We start from the raw sequence: 17,822 nt of genomic DNA, 5'->3' as shown, positions 1-17,822 counted from the left end.
CCAATCTGTTCCAGAGATTTCCATGTTGCCATGTTTAATGTAAATACTTTTTCCAGGAAGCAATGACACCATCCACTAGTAAAATGCATCATAGGTGCTTAGAATAGCTGCTCAGTAAATATGGAATCATGCCTCTACCTGAACGGAATTCTGCTCTCATTTAAACGGGCTTTCACGTTGCTTACATCAGACGCATTCACAAAAAAATGGACTTCTTTGCTCTTCGTAATAAATTCAGCTGTTACTGGCTGCCAGAGGACAATCTGCAGTTTCAAGGAGGAAAATTGATAAAAACAAAGACAGTTTTTCACATCATTCTCGTCTGTAGCTAAAGCCATAAAAGGGTTTTTATAAGGGAAGTAAAAAAGACATTCCTGGTGACTGGTCCCCATTTACACATGTGGTAGTGTAAGCATTTATTTTACAGGGGGCTAGTTTTATTCTTTTCTGTAACCCCAGTAGCTAAAGAGGGCCTGGAACTTACTAGGTACTCAATAAATATTTGGCGAGGCAACGAACTAATGAATGAATTCATGAATGAATATATTTATGGCCCAAGTGTAGAACTGGATGTGTATGTCACATGTTTAAAGAGAAACGAAAGTTTGTCTAGAAAGTTGATTAAATGTTGCTTTTCTTTAATAAAAATTCCATATCCTTGATACTATTATGCCTTTTCTTTAATCTAATTGCCTTTGGGAAATGTCTTCCCATACATAATATTTACATTTTTTTTTCTAGTTTACTGAGCTTTTTTAAAGCACTTTCACACTCATTGCCTTTGATCATTATAACAACATTTTGCCATAAACCAAGCAGGTGTTATTATTTTCATTGTTCAGATGAAGAAATTAAGGCTCGAAGCTAAGTCGCCTAAAATCACACACCAAGAAGTGGCAGAACAAGATCTAAGTCCTGAATCTCAGATGCTTCCTCTGGCAGTATTTCCTCTGTCCACAGTGTGGTGGCTGTGAGGACGTGCCGGGCAGCTCTTCTGTTGGGAGGGGCTTAGTTCACTAACCTTCCCCACCGTTGTCCCTCTTGATTCCCCCCGGCTTCTCCAGGGCTGCAGCCAGCCAGTGACAGAGCACTGCGGGTGTATTATTGCAGCCCCGTTCCTGCTAGATTACGGTCTCCTCTTACAGATGTCTTTGGCTTAAGGACTTATCATGGTCCGGGCAAACCTTCATTGGGACTGCCCTGTGGTCTAGAGGTTGTCCACACACAACCCTCCTTTCTGCACACATGTCAGAGCTGCTTGATGGTCTGGGGGTACTCCCTGCCACCTCCAGCTCCCTCCTCTTCATCCTTCACAAGCAGCCCCCATAACAAGTCTCACACATCTCTAATATAGTTTTGACCTCTGCTTCTCAGAGAGCCCTAACCCAACAACCATGGAGCCATCAATATTCTATCAGGATATTTTGTAATGTATCAGTTTTCTATTTTCTGGGGAGTTGAGTCCCAGGCATGAAAATTTTAATAAATTTTCCTTTGTGTTTTTGATGCTTACACCTTGGTTAAGTATTATTGCTTTTTAAACAAAGATCTATTGGATTTCTGTTACTGTAGCATCTTTGTAAGTACCCCCCCCTTTTATTCTTTGGTGCTGAAACCCAGGAATGAACCAGTAAGTTCACACTTTCAATGCCTAGGTACTGTCATGTAATTTGCTGAAAAGCCAATAGCATAAATGAAGAAAGTTTGATTTGGGGAACCAGTAAAATCATATGATTATGGGAAGGAGAAGAAGGCTACAAGGAGAGGGGTTTATACCAGCTGTATATAAGTCAGACGACATATAGGAGAGAACATGGCACACCATACTTGTATAAAATATAAACAATAAGAAGATAAATGAGGGAGAACTTACCTCGTATGTTGTAGTAGTATTCTGCAGAATTTGAACTTGCCTGGACGTTCTAGGAAGAGCAGTTAAAACCTGGCCACTGGGGGAAAAAATAAAACAGGATTTTGATCTTAAACAAAAAGTGAAAATAAGATAAATTATATTGGGAGGGGCTTCTAGGAAATTGTAAAAAGGAAACAAAATGTTGAAAGAAAAGAGGATCTCACCACAGATTTTAAAATAACCTTAGATTTTGCTTCCAGTCAAGATGGAGAAACAGGGACCAAGTTTACCCTCCTGCTTGAAACAAATAAAACACTGGACAATGTATGTCACTCAAGAAATTGAACATCTGTAATATGACGAAACATTGTATCCTGGATTGGGTCTTGGAACAGAATCGTGGAAAAACTGGTGTCATCTATAGAAAGCCTGCAGTTTTGTTAAGAGTAGTGTACCAATGTTGGTTTCTTAGTTTTGACAAACATACCATGATAATATAAAATGCAGGTGAAACTGGGTGCACGGTATAGAGAAACTCTCTGTAATATCTTTGCAACCTTTCTGTAAATCTAAAAATATTTCAAATAAAATTTTATTTAAAAAATAAAACAAAATCATGTACTGAGAACTCCAGAAGCACAAAAGTTTATGATAATTTCTGCTTGTCATTATGAGCAAAGGCTTCATGGAAGAGGTAACTGGGTAAGTAAGCAGTGTAATGGCAGACTGGCAGGAGACAAAAGGGCATTGTTGGGGAAACGGCAAGCTGTTTATTTTTGCCAAGTGTAGGATTTAGGTATTTAGGGCAAGAGAAGAATGGTAGCCAAACAGAAGTGAGTTTGGAAACTTATGTTAGTTCTCCCCTAGAGAAGTTTTCCAATGCACGCTGAGAAATTTGGCCTTTATCTAGCAGGCAATTAGGAGTTAGAAAGTGACATCATTTGACTTGTGATTTACAAGAATAATTTTGATGCCAGGGTGGAGGATGGTTTATTTTGGAAAGCCTGATGAAAAGATTCTAAACTCTGGAAATGAGCCTATGGAGACTTGATTATCAAAAAAGAGAAGGAGGAGCTCCCAGAAACAATAGATTCAGAGATTTGGTGCCAATCACTGGTACAGTTAAGCGTAAACTATTCAACTAGTGATAAATGACATATGTCCAAGGATATGTATCACAAGATGATTCACAGTAAGAATAACTGGGAACCACATGAGCGCTTATCAGTAACAGAATTGTTGAATGTTGGTGATGTCTCCACATTCTAGAATGTTTTGTACCCATTATAAAGAAAGAGTTAGTTAAAATAGTTAACTTGGGGGAGATTTACGCGATGCATTAAGAGAAAGAAGCAAGAAGTGAGTGGAGAATTGTAAGAAATATTATCCCATTTTTGTAAAAAAATAAGTTAGAAAGAAAAAGGAAACTTATAAGTGTTAAAAGCAGGAGAAAACAGCTTCATCCATGAGAGAGCAGACAGCAGAAGCAAGAAGAACTACAATCCTGCAGCCTGTGGAACAAAAACCACATTCACAGAAAGATAGACATAAATGACATAAATGAAATAGAAACAAAGAAAACAATAGCAAAGATCAATAAAACTAAAAACTGCTTCTTTGAGAAGATAAACAAAATTGATAAACCCTTAGCCAGACTCATGAAGAAAAAAAGGGAGAGGATGTAACTCAATAAAATTAGAAATGAAAAATGAGAAATCACAACTGACACTGCAGAAATACAAAGGATTATAAGAGACTACTACAAACAACTATATGCCAATAAAATGGACAACCGTGAAGAAATGGACAAATTCTTGCAAAGGTACTATTTTCCAAGACTGAACCAGGAAGAATTAGAAAATATAAACAGACCTAACATAAGTAACAAAACTGAAACCATAATTAAAAATTTTCCAACAAACAAAAGTCCAGGACCAGATGGCTTCACAGGCAAATTCTATCAAACATTTAGAGAAGAGCTAACACCAATCGCTCTCAAATTCTTCCAGAAAATTGCTGAGGGAGAAACACTCCAAAATTCATTCTATGAAGCCACCATCACCCTGATACCAAAACCAGAAAAAGATATCACAAAAAAAGAAAATTATAGACCAATATCACTGATGAACAGAGACGCAAAAATCCTGAACAAAGTACTAGCAAACAGAATCCAACAACACATTAAAAGGATTATACACCATGATCAAGTGGGATTTATCCCAGATATGCAAGGATTCTTCAATATACGCAAATCAATGCACACTAACAAATTAAGGAGTAAAAACCATATGATCATCTCAATAGATGCAGAAAAAGCTTTTGAGAAAACTCAACACCCACTTATGATAAAAACTCTCCAGAAAATGGGCATAGAGGGAACCTCCCTCAACATAATAAGGCCATATATGTCAAACCCACAGCAAGCATCATACTCAATGGTGAAAAACTGAAAGCATTTCCACTAGGATCAGGAACAAGACAAGGATGTCCACTGTCACCTCTCTTGTTCAACATAGTTTTGGAAGTCCTAGCCACAGCCACAAAGGAGGCAAGAACATACAATGGAGAAAAGACAGCCTCTTCAACAAGTGGTGCTGGGAAAACTGTAAAAGAATGAAATTAGAACACTACCTAACACCATACACAAAAGTAAACTCCAAAGGGATTAAATAAAGCCTTAAATGTAAGACCAGACAGTATAAAACTTTAGAGGAAAACATAGGAATAACACTCTTTGACATAAACGGCAGCAAGATCTTTTTTGACCCACCTCCTAGAGTAACAGAAATAAAAGCAAAAATAAACAACTGGGACTTAATTAAATCTAAAACCTTTTGTACAGCAAAGGAAACAAAACAAAAAGACAGCCCTCAGAATGGGAGAAAGTATTTGCAAATGAAACAACAGGCAAAGGATTAATCTCCAAAATATACAAACAGCTCATGGAGCTCAATATCAAATAAACAAACAACCCAGTTAAAAAATGGGTAGAAGACCTAAATAGACATTTCAGCAAGGAAGACATACAGATGGCCAAGAGGCACATGAAAAGATGCTCAACATCACTAATTATTACAGAAATGTAAATCAAAACTACAATGAGGTATCACCTACACCAGTCAGAATGGCCATTATCAAAAAAGCTAGAAACAATAAATGCTGGAAAGGGTGTGGTGAAAAGGGAACCCTCCTGCACTGTTGGTGGGAATGTAAATTGATACAACCACGATGGAAAACAGTACGGAGGTTCCTTAAAAACCTAAAAATAGAACTACCATATGACCCAGCAATCCCACTACTGGGCATATACCCTGAGAAAACCATAATTCAAAAAGAGACATGCACCACAATGTTCATTGCAGCACTATTTACAATAGCCAGGACATGGAAGCAACCTAAGTGTCCATCAACAGATGAACTGATAAAGAAGATGTGGCACATATATACAGTGGAATATTACTCAGCCATAAAAAGAAACGAAATTGAGTTATTTGTAGTGAGGCGGATGGACCTAGAGTCTGTCATACAGAGGGAAGTAAGTCAGAAAGAGAAAAACAAATACCACATGCTAACGCATATATATGGAATCTAAAAAAAAAAAAATGGTACTGATAAACCTAGTGGCAGGGCATAGAGGTAGGCATAGAGAATGGACTTGATGACATGGGGTGGGAGGGCAAAGCTGGCGCGCGATGAGAGTAGTATCGACATATATACACTACCGAATGTAAAATAGTTGGCTGGTGGGAAGCAGCAGCACAGCACAGGGAGATGGGCTCGGTACTTTGCGAGGACCTAGAGGGGTGGGATAGGGAGGATGGGAGGGAGGCTCAAGAGGGAGGGGATATGGGGACATGTGTATGCACATGGCTGATTCGCTTTGTTGTGCAACAGAAACTAACACGGTATTGTGAAGCAATTATACTCCAATAAAGATCTATTTAAAAAAAGAAGGATAATCAACAAGGACCTGCTGCATAGCACAGGGAGCTCTGCTCAGTATTATGTACCAACCTAAATGGGAAAAGAATTTGAAAAAGAATAGATGTGTGTATATGTATAACTGAATCACTTTGCTGTACACCTGAAACTAACACAGTATTGCTAATCAATTATACTCCAATATAAAATAAAAAGTTAAAAAAAAATAGAGGCTGAATTTCAATTTCGCATAAAGGAAATTTTGTGTTGACTAGAAGATAAGATGCTTGGGCATTTTTCATATGTATTAGAAGATAAGAAAGTAACAAAGTTAGTCAACAGAAGGGGAAAGAAAATTAAAGGTAAAAAATGTGTTATCTAAATGGGTCTCTTTCTTAAGGAGAAAAAAAATTAAGGAAATATAAAAAATAAATTAGGAAATGTGGAGGAGTAAAATCATGGGGATATAAATTTACCATAAAATATATTAATATGTCCAAGTTCAAACTGTGGTGAGCTGGACTCTTCCTATCTCAAGTTTGACAAAAGTGCCAACACAACATAATCAAATAATGAGATGGGGGTCAGTCAGAGGCTATGAAACCCAGGCATAGAAACTGGTTTTAACCACACAGGCTAGTTGGGTTTTATCAACAGGATGCTGCAAAGGCCCACAACAAAACCAGACTGAACCAGCGAGATCCTAGATAGAGGGCAAAATAGGCTAAAGGTCACCGCTTTCCTGAACTTGATTTATCTCTGTGTTTGTTTCAAAAGTACCTGGTGTTCGGCAGAGATGTTTTGCAGCTGTACTTTGAGAGATACACAACGGTCAACCGCCCCGAACCGGCTCTGACTTGACCACAGGAACACACCTACGTAGATGAAATCTGGAGGTGTCAGAGAATGCGCTTTGCTTCATCACCATGCTTATATCTCCGCCCTAAGAGGGGATTTGTACTCTGCGAGCAGTTTGTGCCGTGCGCAAAGGAGCATGGAAGACTGCGCATGCCTGGCTGCCCCTGGAAGTCTCCGCCCCCTTCCTCGAGCCCAGATGACCTCTCTGCCTCCTAACCCTTAAAGTTCCCTTACTGCCCTCGCTTCTGGGAGAAGGTGTCTTTAGAGCTCGAGCTCCCCTTCTCCATTCTCTGGCCATTGAGTAAAAGCCTGTCTTGCTTGCACCAAACAGTTTCATCATTGGCAGCACAAACCTGAGCCGGAAAGAGCTCCCTGACCCAGCCAGGGGGGCTTCGGTTCAGCCGGGGCCCCAAGAGGGGGGGGCTCACATCTCATTCGGTAACAAGATCACCTTATGTAGGGCTTACCATTTTTTCAAATCAGTTTCCTGGCTCCGTGCCCCCTTAAGTCAGAGAGAGGATGTGAAAAGTGTTCAGAGGGGAGACGGGGAGAATTTGTGAGTGTATTTCTTTGCATCAGATTGTTGCGATTCTCTGAATCCCCACTCTCCCCAAGGGGATGAAGTTTGGGGATGTTACTTCCTTCAACTCAGCCTAGTGGAGGAGGGGGAGGGGTGAGTCTAAGCATGTTCCCTCAAGTTTAACTGACACAAGCACCGGTGCCTGACTTGCTTCTGAGAAAGCTAAACCTGCATGGGCTGGCCTCCAGTTGACTAGATTAGCCATGAATATCAGAAGAAAAGGCACTTCATGTTATGTATTCGTTATGGCTCAGATGCCGTCCAATAGCGCCACCTAAAGGAGTGGAGAGCTCACAGCAGCAAGAACCTGGAGGTGAAGGCAAAATTCTTAGAATGAAAGATGGAGTCACAAGTGGCTACCTAGGAACAGCTGCCTCTATCCTGGTCTGCAGAATTTCCCAGCAAGGGAATCTCAGAAATCTCTAAGAACTTAAAACCCAAGAAAAGGACTAATGAGAAAAGGAGTCAGGTGTGTGTGTGTGTGTGTGTGGAGAGGGGTGAGGAGTTGTTTTCCTACAAAGATTGAGATATTTGAATAATGCCTTGGAGTAGACATTCTAGTTTCTGAATTGAGGTTTGCATTTCAACATGACCCAAGGACTACCAATTACTTAAGAGTGGGCTAAAAAGCCATAGAATTTTCTAACTTTCCATGCAAGGGCGGGGAAAGATTACTCTGACACATAGAATATATTGGGACAATGGGAGATGAAAAATAAAGGTGTGGGTTTTTTTTGTTTGTTTTAATTTTTATTGGAGTAAAGTTGATTTACAATGTTGTGTTAGTTTCAGGTTTACAGCAAAGTGAATCAGTTATATATATCCATTCTTTTTTATATTCTTTTTCCATATAGGTCATTACAGAGTATTGAGTAGACTTCCTTGTGCTATACAGTAGGTCCTTATTAGTTATCTATTTTATATATAGTAGTGTGTATATGTCAATCCCAATTTATCCCTCCCCGCTTCCCCCCCACCTTAAGTTTGTTTTCTATATCTGTATCTATTTCTGTTTTGTAAAGATGTGTTTTGATGATGACTCTGAAGGGATACAGTTACAGATGTAACTAATAACCATTTAGGAAAAAAAAAGGCTTGCACCAAAAATAAAGTTAAAAATACAAGCACAGTGAGATAACAGGTCACTTTACACAAAAAGTAAAACGAGGCTCAAGGAGGGCTCAAATTGTTCAAGACTGCATGACTCGTAAGTAGCAGACCTGAGGTTTCAACTCAACTCTCCAGCTCCTGAGCTTTTAATACCTAGGCAACATTTCCTCTGCTGCTTCCCCTCTAAGAATATGATGATGGTCCTCAAGGTCTGTTCCCTGCTGTGGTTTACAGGGATGAGTCACACTCGCCATAGCTCTGAAAGATGATTTTTGAATTTAAAAAGCTGGTGAGATGGCTCTGAACAATGGAATATAGCCCAAGGCTGCAGTTTTGTTTTATGCATTACAGCATTTTAAAGCCACTAGTGCCCTGTTCTCTAAGATGAAAGTAATATATCAGTAGGAGCTAAGTCAAAGAGAACAAGCTGGTCTCCAGGTGGCAGACAGTATATGGAGTCAACAAAAGGAGCTCTTCCTGTGGTCTATTAATAATTCAAAAGCCTCCTCCACTCTCCTCCAACTCCTTTTCCTTCTTTTCATCCTATTTCATCTTCTTTCCAAATAAATAGCCTCAGCTGACTGGCCACACTTAGGTAATCAGAGCACAATGCAATTAATGACTGTTTACAAGATTCTTGCTAGTATTTTTTCTACCCTTTATAGTGTTTGGCCTTTAAAATCAAGTGAACATGGAGACTTTTTTTTTTTTTGGCTGTCTTTCTCTCTGACATATGGTATTTATGCCTTTAAAACTTTTTTTGTTTTCATTCCAGAACCTTTTACTGATGAGATTTATCAAAATGCAACTGCAGATCCGCCATTGATTGTCTGAACACAAAGTGCTATTAGGAGAATGATCATGACAAGAAAACAATAACAAAGAGCAGCTTAAAAAAAAGCCAGACCCTTAGCTCTTTTTAGGAGGGGTTATATTTTTTACCCCCAGAAATAATTCATCAAAGTCTGTCGCCCTGAATAAAATTAGAGTTTTCTTTTAACTTTGGTAATAGGCAAGTCGTGGAAAAGCAATGCTCAGAAACATTTGGTAAAAAAAGTATATATATATATATATTTTTTTACTCACAGAAAGAGAGTTTGCGATTTTATTTCTAGTGGAGGAATGGGACCCAGGAATCAGATATGCATCTGCCCACAGAGCTGCAGTTCCCCTTCCCCAGTACATGGGGACCATTATGATAGGTACAAAGTATTAAATATTTTCAACATGATATTATTTGATTAAAATATAGTCATAATCTCACCCCTCTCTTCAAGCATAGGTATCAATCAGACTTCAAAGCATATGCTGAAGCAAAAAATAGTAAGAAGAGCCATGCGTGAGGGAATTTTTCTCATTCACTTCTTACTATTTTCTTTCTGTGTATTTCCTTTATTTGCCTAACGTGTAGTTCCACTGAACTGTTATAAGCTTATTCGTTTTGCAGCAACATGGTCAAGCTTTGGTATATCTTGCTAGTGGTTGTCTTATCAAGGAGTTTAGTTTACTATATGATGCAGATGGTGGTCTGTAGGCGAGCCTGCTAACCTCTGACACAGCCAGCTGTTATGATGCTGTGCCAGGCTGCCGCTGAGGCCACCTTTAGCCCTGCCGTAGTGAGGACCTTGAGACCGGACTTGCAGCCCCGGCCTCTCTTCCGGGCTGCCTTCCAGACTGCCTGTCTCTGTCAATTCACTGTGACTAAATCTGACCTCCCTTCAAATTGTCTCTCTTCCTAATTTCTATAATTTTTAGAGGCAATGCTGTGCAGTGAAAAGAGTAGAAATGAGGTGAAAATGGGGTTGAATACAAACTCAACATTTGTTGTTTGATTGGGAGCCGGTGTTCTTCTCCCTGAGGCTTATTTTCCTCCTCTGTAAAGTGTCAGTAAAAAAGACTGGAGGATTGTGGGCACTTAACAGGTTAACATTTCTAAGTGCCTATCCCAGTGCCTGGGACAACACAGATGCTGAATATCACTCACTTCCTCCCCTTTCCCTCTCTGGCAACGACACTGCCATTGCCTACAGTGTCCAGGTTGAACATGTTGAGAGCAGTTTTTCTCCTTCCCTCTCCTTTACCCTTAATTAAAGCCAACTGCCAAGTAATTGGATATTAGAACTAGCAAGAACCTTAGAAATCATAGCCATCTGATTTATTGACAATACATAGAGACATAAGTCACCAATTCTCCTAGCAATTTGTCTCCCGTGTCAATTTCAGTAACAATCATTTGGTCATGAAATTTGTTACTTGATACTTGGCGATTATATTCAACAAAAAAGAATCAACCAACTCTTCTTAGTTTAGTAATGATGGGCAAACACAGCTTCCAACTCACAAGTCAAACTTTTTTTTGTGCCCGCGCTGTGCAGCTTGTGGGATCTTAGTTCCCCAACGGGGGATTGAACTCGGGCCCTCAGCAGTGAAAGTGCCGAGTCCTAACTACTGGACCGCCAGGAAATTCCCAAACTCTGTTTTCTTAAATGCTGTCCTATGGCTCTTTATGACTCAGTTTCTTTGGCAGAATTTTCCCTGCCCCTGGTATGTCCCTTCCCTCTTTGCCATTCACTGAGGAGAGGAATACATCTCAGAGACAACTGGAGGAGAAAAGGATCATAGAAAAAAACAGCAGGAAAAAAAAAATAATTCCAAAGGAAACAACATCAATTTTGAAAAGCCTAAAAGTTGACTAATGAATTACAATAATACATATAGCCTCAAAACTATTTACACCATGTTTTATATATGCTAGGGCATGAGTTTGTTTGTGTTCTGTCAAGTGGTTTATAGTAGAACATCCTAAGGGATTCACTCTACCAAGCAAAATAAGAACTAGATATGTTCATGTGTGTGTTCTTTATAACACAACTATTCTTCCTTTCCTACTCCATGCTGAACACCCATGCACAACCCAAACCTCCTCTCTGATACCTTTATCCTCTTCTCCCTCCCATGTTCTATGTACAAGAAAAAAGTAAATTATCCATAGTCAATGCATAGTACATGTGAAGACAAGAAAAACACAAATCATGTGAAGTGTTAAGGTGTAAATAATTACATATTTTAAAAAATCAAGAGTCTATTTCTTTCATTTTCATAGCTACTGAATATACATGTCATCCAGAATTTTCTCAGTAATAAAACTAGAGCCAGAAAAGAAAAAAAGACCCTAGATCTAGTGAGAGCCTTATTATACTGACATCTACAATTTGGAAGGGCAACATGGAAAGTTTCAGAAAGAGCTGACCTTCAGACTTGAATGTTCTGCTCCCCAGTCCAACGCACTGATTGGATTCCGTGAGGGGCAAACGCGGCGGAAACGACCCCCCACCATCTAGGATTCTAGCGGGTTACCTCTGAAATGCGAAGGCATGCTGCTCACAGAACAGGATGGTGGCCACAAGGACTCCAAAGCTATAAAGCTTCATCCCCACAGCGATTTGCTATAAAACAAAACTCTCTGAAGAGAAGGGTCCAGATAGCTGATTACTTAAGAGCCTTCTTTGCACACTGGTTAAAATATAATGGCATGTTCCCTGTCGTTTCTGTGCTCATTCGACTTCGCTTCCATTCCCACCCTCAAAAAGAAAGTATGATGAGGGTTGTTATTCTCATTGTAGACTAACTAGAAAATATTTAACTCTTCAGGGAAGATGAGGCCAAGAATAAAAGGATAGTAATACAGTGGAAACGTGTCTTGTTTGTTGAACAAAACATAGAGTATTGACCCATGGATCTCAGCCCATGCTGAGCGAGGTCTCCTGTGGAGTACTAACTCATTAGGTCTTCCGTTGCTTTTCTCTTTTGCAACATTTTCAACTTAGATGAAGACATAAAAGGTGAGTTTTTCAAATTTATGGCTGAGAAGGAGAGATTATATGGAGGATTATAGGATCTCCATCCAAAGAGAGTTTTCCTTGTCCATGTGGAATGATGCTCCACCCGTAAAAGAATAAGAATGCTATGTGTGGGGAGCTCTTCTGAGAAGTAAAAAAATCAGGTAGTTGTGAATCATGTTTATTTAGGGAAGCTCACCGTAACAGCCATAACACCATAACAGTCTGAATCAAAGCCTACCGTACGTCATTCTGAAGGTAGCACCATCTAACATATTGTCTGGTGTGAGGCCACATCTAACCTCTGTAAGTGGAAGGACCCTGGTCCCCTTCCTACATTCCCACTGGTAAGTGCATTTGAATGCCCTTGAGGTCAGGGCAGGCAAATTTGCAAAATAAATCATCCTCCCTTCAGTGGACTTCTGAGAAGGAAAGGATTGAGAGTTCAAATCTCTCTCTGGGATTCAAAGGTATTGAAACATATTTAATGGATCGAGGTGAAACGCTGGGTTGGCCAGAAAGCTTGTTCATGTTTTTCCATTCCATAACATCTTACGGAAAAACCCGAACGAGCTTTCTGGCCAACCCAATACATTTTATATAAGAAAGAAGGAGAAAAAAGAAGATACATGCGTTTCTCCTCATTTGTGGAGAAAGAAACACAGGCAGGATAGACCAGAAATCAATGAGATGGGTTACCTCCAGCAGGTGAGTGAAAAACAGTGGGAATAAGAAGTGGGTAGAAGAGGGAATAAGAACTGGGTAGAAGAGATGGGGGGAGGGACATTTCTTCGAGTAAAACTGTTTGAATACCTCTGTATTTTAGAACCGTGTTAATTTTTCACATACTCAAAACAACCGGTCAAGTAAATAAAGTGAATACAAACCAAACCAAATGAATGTAATTTTGTTTCAAATAAATAACATAACCACACTGAAGTGGAGAGGGGGAAAAACTAACCAAAGTGAACTTTTTTTTTTTTTTTTTTGCGGTGCACGGGCCTCTCACTGTTGTGGCCTCTCCCGTTGCGGAGCACAGGCTCCGGATGCGCAGGCCCAGTGGCCATGGCTCACGGGCCCAGCCGCTTCACGGCACGTGGGATCCTCCCGGACCAGGGCACGAACCCACGTCCCCTGCATTGGCAGGCGGACTCTCAACCAGTGCGCCACCACGGAAGACCCACAAGGCTTTTTTGATGGACAAACATTTTTGTTTCTCTTGGGTAGATATCTAGGAATGGAATTGCTAGGTCATAAAGATATTTAGTTTTATAAGCAACTCCTGTGCCTTTTTTTCTAGGTAGTTGTATCATTTTATACGCCCACCAACAACATATTAGAGTTCTAGTTGGTCCACATCCTTGTTACCTGACGCAGTCTTTTTCATTTCAGCCATTCTAGTAAGTGTATGGTGGTGTCTAATTTGGCTTTCATTTAAATTTCTGAGATGGTTAAGAATGTTGAGAACCTTTTTTGTGCTCATTGGCGATAAGCATATGTGTGTGTATGTGAGTTCCAATCGTTTGCCTGATTTTTAATCAGATGGTTTGTCTTATTACTGATTTGTAGAGGTATTTATATACTCTGGACATCTATATGACACAATAAAAGACAAAATTACAGATACAGAAAATAGGTTAGTTGTTGCCAGGGCCTGAGGCTGGGGAGGAAGGGATTAACCTACAAAGAGGTACAGGAGAAGTTTTTGGAGTGGTGGGAAAATTCTCTGTTTTGATTGTGGTGGTATTTACACTGTGTACAGGCAAAATTCCTCAAACTGAACTCTTAAGTTGAATTTATTGCATGAAGAGAGAGAGAGAACACAACAGCTTGATCAGATGGACTCCACCCTGGCTCACAGGCAAATCTCTTAGCTTCTCGGAGGTGCAGTTTCCCCTGCAGAAAAATGAGGTTAATGATAACCTACCTCTGAGGGCTGTTGTGGGAATTCAATGGGATAGCAGCTGAAAGGGACCGGCAAAACAGGTGTTTAGCGCTTCCTTGGTGGCGCAGTGGTTGAGAGTCCGCCTGCCGATGGAGGGAACACGGGTTCGTGCCCCGGTCCGGGAAGATCCCACATGCCGCGGAGCAGCTGGGCCCATGAAACATGGCCGCTGGGCCTGCGCGTCCGGAGCCTGTGCTCCGCAACGGGAGGGGCCACAACAGTGAGAGGCCCGCGTACCAAAAAAAAACCAAAAAAAACCCAGGTGTTTAGTATGTCCCATTCATTAAAAAAAAAGATAAACCAGGAAGGGAGCTGAGAGGGGCCAATGTGTTCTCTTCCCGGAGCCTTACCCAGGTCAGGTGAACCTTGGTGACAGCTGTCCTCTTCTTCGGCTGCTCCCAAAGAGTTAGGGGATGAGTCACTGCCCCAGAAGCCAATCTGGTCCTGGTGGATCGATCTCCCTGAATCATGTCCCCTAGGGACCAGCTAATTTGTACATTTGCTCTCCAGTCAATTTGGAACATTAGGTGGCAAAAATAATATGGCAAGTGTGTTTCTTCAAGAGCCGTAACCCTCTGCCTTTATTAAGACGGTGCCTAAAAGGATAACCTCCCCTGTGAATAGTGGCTGCTTTGCCTTCTCTCAATTGGAGTGGGCTGAGGATAAAGGCAACGCCACCGTGATCTGGATGGGCTAGGACTTGGATATGCAGCTCAGGCTTACTGTTAGGTAAGCGCTGAGAGAGTCAGTCAATTTCATGGCATTTTGTCATGAGTTTAGGTGCAGCTCAACTTACAAGTTTTCCTTTCAAAGTCTTTCAGCCATTAAAGCTGCATAATCTTGGGAGGTTTGGAGGACACATAATTGATAAATGTGTTTTCCTCCACACACTCTCTCTCATGTTTATTCATGCAGAGCGAAGCAGTTTTAGAATTTGCACAAAGGGTTGGCATATCCGGCCCCCTGTGTTTCTGAGGGGGGAGGAAAGATGATGCCATCTTGGGAGTCATTGAAGAGGGGGATTTAAGCCCCAAGGCAGAGAACTCCATCTCAGGTTCTCATGCCCTCGCTTTGGCTACAAATACTGAGCCTGGGAGTCGTGGCACCAGGAAGGTTACTAGACACCCAGAGAGGCAAATGCTCGTCGGCTGGATGGTTCAATTGTGAAGAAAGCAGGGTTTGTCCTTGAAATACTTCCATCCCTTCATTCCCCGTTTCTAACCATTACTCCCTCTTATGCGTCTATCCGCTTTTTAAGATGCTGCAGCCAGGCCGCCCCTTTGAAGAGCACCCCAGGCTGTATCCCATTGGTTCTCAAACTTGACTGGTAATTAGAGTCACCTGCGCATCTTTTAAATCTCCAGCTGCCCTGGCCACACATCAGATCAATTATATCAAAACCTCAGAGGGCGGGGCATAGACACCAGCTTCTTGTAAATCTCCTGAGCTGATTCCATTGTGCAGCCAGAGGTGAGAACAGCTGGGTTGCACTAGCGCTTCTCCAGGGGTGGCCTGTGAGTCCCAGAATCTCTGAGAGTATCTGTGGAAAATGCAGACTCCTGGACCCACCAGCCCTCTCAGCACTGAACCTCAAGGTGGGATCTGGAAAGTCTGTGTTTTAACAACTTCCCCAGGTGATTCTCAAGCACACTTGAGTCTCAGAATCAGCTCTAAACCTTTCTCTAGTCCATCTGTTTCTCATGATATGGTAATTTTCCCTTTCCTTCAGCCATACTAGTCTTTCAGTTCCTCAAAGATAACCATCTTCTTCCATCCTCTGGACCTTTGCCTATTATAGCTGTTTATATGGAAGGCATTTTGCTCTCTCTTTGCCATTAGGAAATTGGCAAAGATAACAATGATGAAGCTATAGCCCTAGAAAATCATCGTAAAGTGCATGTTTTGGAGGAGAAAAGAGTAGGCACCGAAGGGCCACAATCCCCTCCCCCGGGACAGTTTGGTTTACTAAGTCAGCTAGCTGTCACTGGGAGTCATAGAGAGGTTGCTCCAGAGATGGTGGGAGAAAAGTCAGTAGGTTTGATGGAGGTATTGAAGGAACAAGAGAGAAGACTTAAGTGATGTGCACCAACTGGGTCAGATGCACGAATGCAGCAGCCCTGGGCTGCAGGTAAGAGAAGGCAGTGCCAGGAGACACCTTAAGTTACCCAGCAGGACCAGGGACATGAAGCTTTTGGAGCCTGTGGCTGGCAGTGGGTGCCACAGGGGAGAGAGGGGCCATGGGGGAGAGGGACAGCAAAGGACAAGGCTGGGTGATGGGGGATATACCCAGATGGAGGGCAGAGCCACTTTGGCTACCTCCAGTGAACAGTGATGATGGGGAAATGTTAGTGGAGGGTTTTTTCCATCTCTCAAGTCTCGTGTTACTGGGAAAGTGTGATCTGATTTAAAGTTGGTTCAAAGGCAACTGACTATCAACTGCAGATCTTCTTTTAGGACAGCATTTCTCAAACTTTCATGTGCACATGAATTAAGTGGTGATCTTATTGAACTGCAGATTCTGATTCAGTAGGTCTGGGGTGGGGCTGAGATGCTGCATCTCTAACCAGCTTCCAAGCGCCCCTGGTCTTGGCCCCAAACTTAGAGCAAGGAGGTTTGAACATTCCGACTCTTAACAGTGGGCCCGTGGTCTGGCCCAATCCAAAAGTGCCTGCTTGAATCACTCACTTTTCTGTTGTATTGCACAGAGCTTTAGAATGAAATATTTGCATGCATTCTAATCCTCCAAAAATTAGACATGGTAGCTCTTTATTCACCAAAATACTTATTGAAATGGAACTCCCCACTTTGGACACGCCAGATCATATAAAAATCCCCGCCGTTTTGCCGACCTCTCTCTGAGTTGTTAAAGGTGAGACTGTGGGTGCTGACTAGCTTATCCGTGCTTTTGTGTCTGACCTAAGGTGGGTTATTAAGTATATGTAGACTTTAGACATGAGAAAACATTTACACAATTTTCCTTTTCCTTTTTTTTTTTGGTCACCTACACACAGCCACAGTTGGTAAACTCTGGCTTCTGGAAAATAGGGGGCGAGGACACCGTGGAAAGAGCAGTCCTTGGCAGGCGAGAGTTTAATTCCCGGAATTTTGTTAGGAAACCGTCAAAGGAACTAGATTTCACAAGAGGATCGGTCAGCACTCCTCACTCGTGCTGAGCACCAGCTCTGGTTCCTGGATCATGAGGCCGGCAGAGACGTGCCATGTCTGGCTCACTAAGACAGCACCGCCAGCATTTCATCCAAGCGCACTGGTACCCTGGGGGGTTGGGGGGGGGACAGAGAGCAAAGTCGATGCTATCTCAGCAGCTGCTGAATGACAACAGGTACAGTAACTGCAGGGAAGGTGGGCCTCGGAGCCGCCCAGGGACACTGGGAGCACAGGAGAATGTCTCTCGTGCATTAAGTATCAGTCTGAGATGGGCTGGTGTAAGGTGGGCTGAGTTTCCGTACTTTTTATCATCGAGACCGCAGTTGTGCTCCAAGGGACAGACTAGATTTTGTGTGTGCATTTCGGTGGATAAAATCGCCAAATTGGCTGAGACTTGAAGAGCCCATCTAGTCCTATGCATTGTCTCAAGACAGGCTCTAATGGCATAATTTCCAAACAAACAGGAATCCATCCCCTTCTAAAAACTCTGCAGGTAGGTCTGTTTCACAACTTTTCTCACAATGACTTCTCTCTGGCATCTCCCACAGTCAG

The sequence above is a fragment of the Globicephala melas genome, chromosome 18 (genome assembly GCF_963455315.2).
Source record: "Globicephala melas chromosome 18, mGloMel1.2, whole genome shotgun sequence".
In the NCBI taxonomy this organism is placed as follows: domain Eukaryota; kingdom Metazoa; phylum Chordata; class Mammalia; order Artiodactyla; family Delphinidae; genus Globicephala; species Globicephala melas.
The sequence above is the reverse complement of the archived record's forward strand: the minus strand, read 5'-3'. Positions refer to the sequence as shown.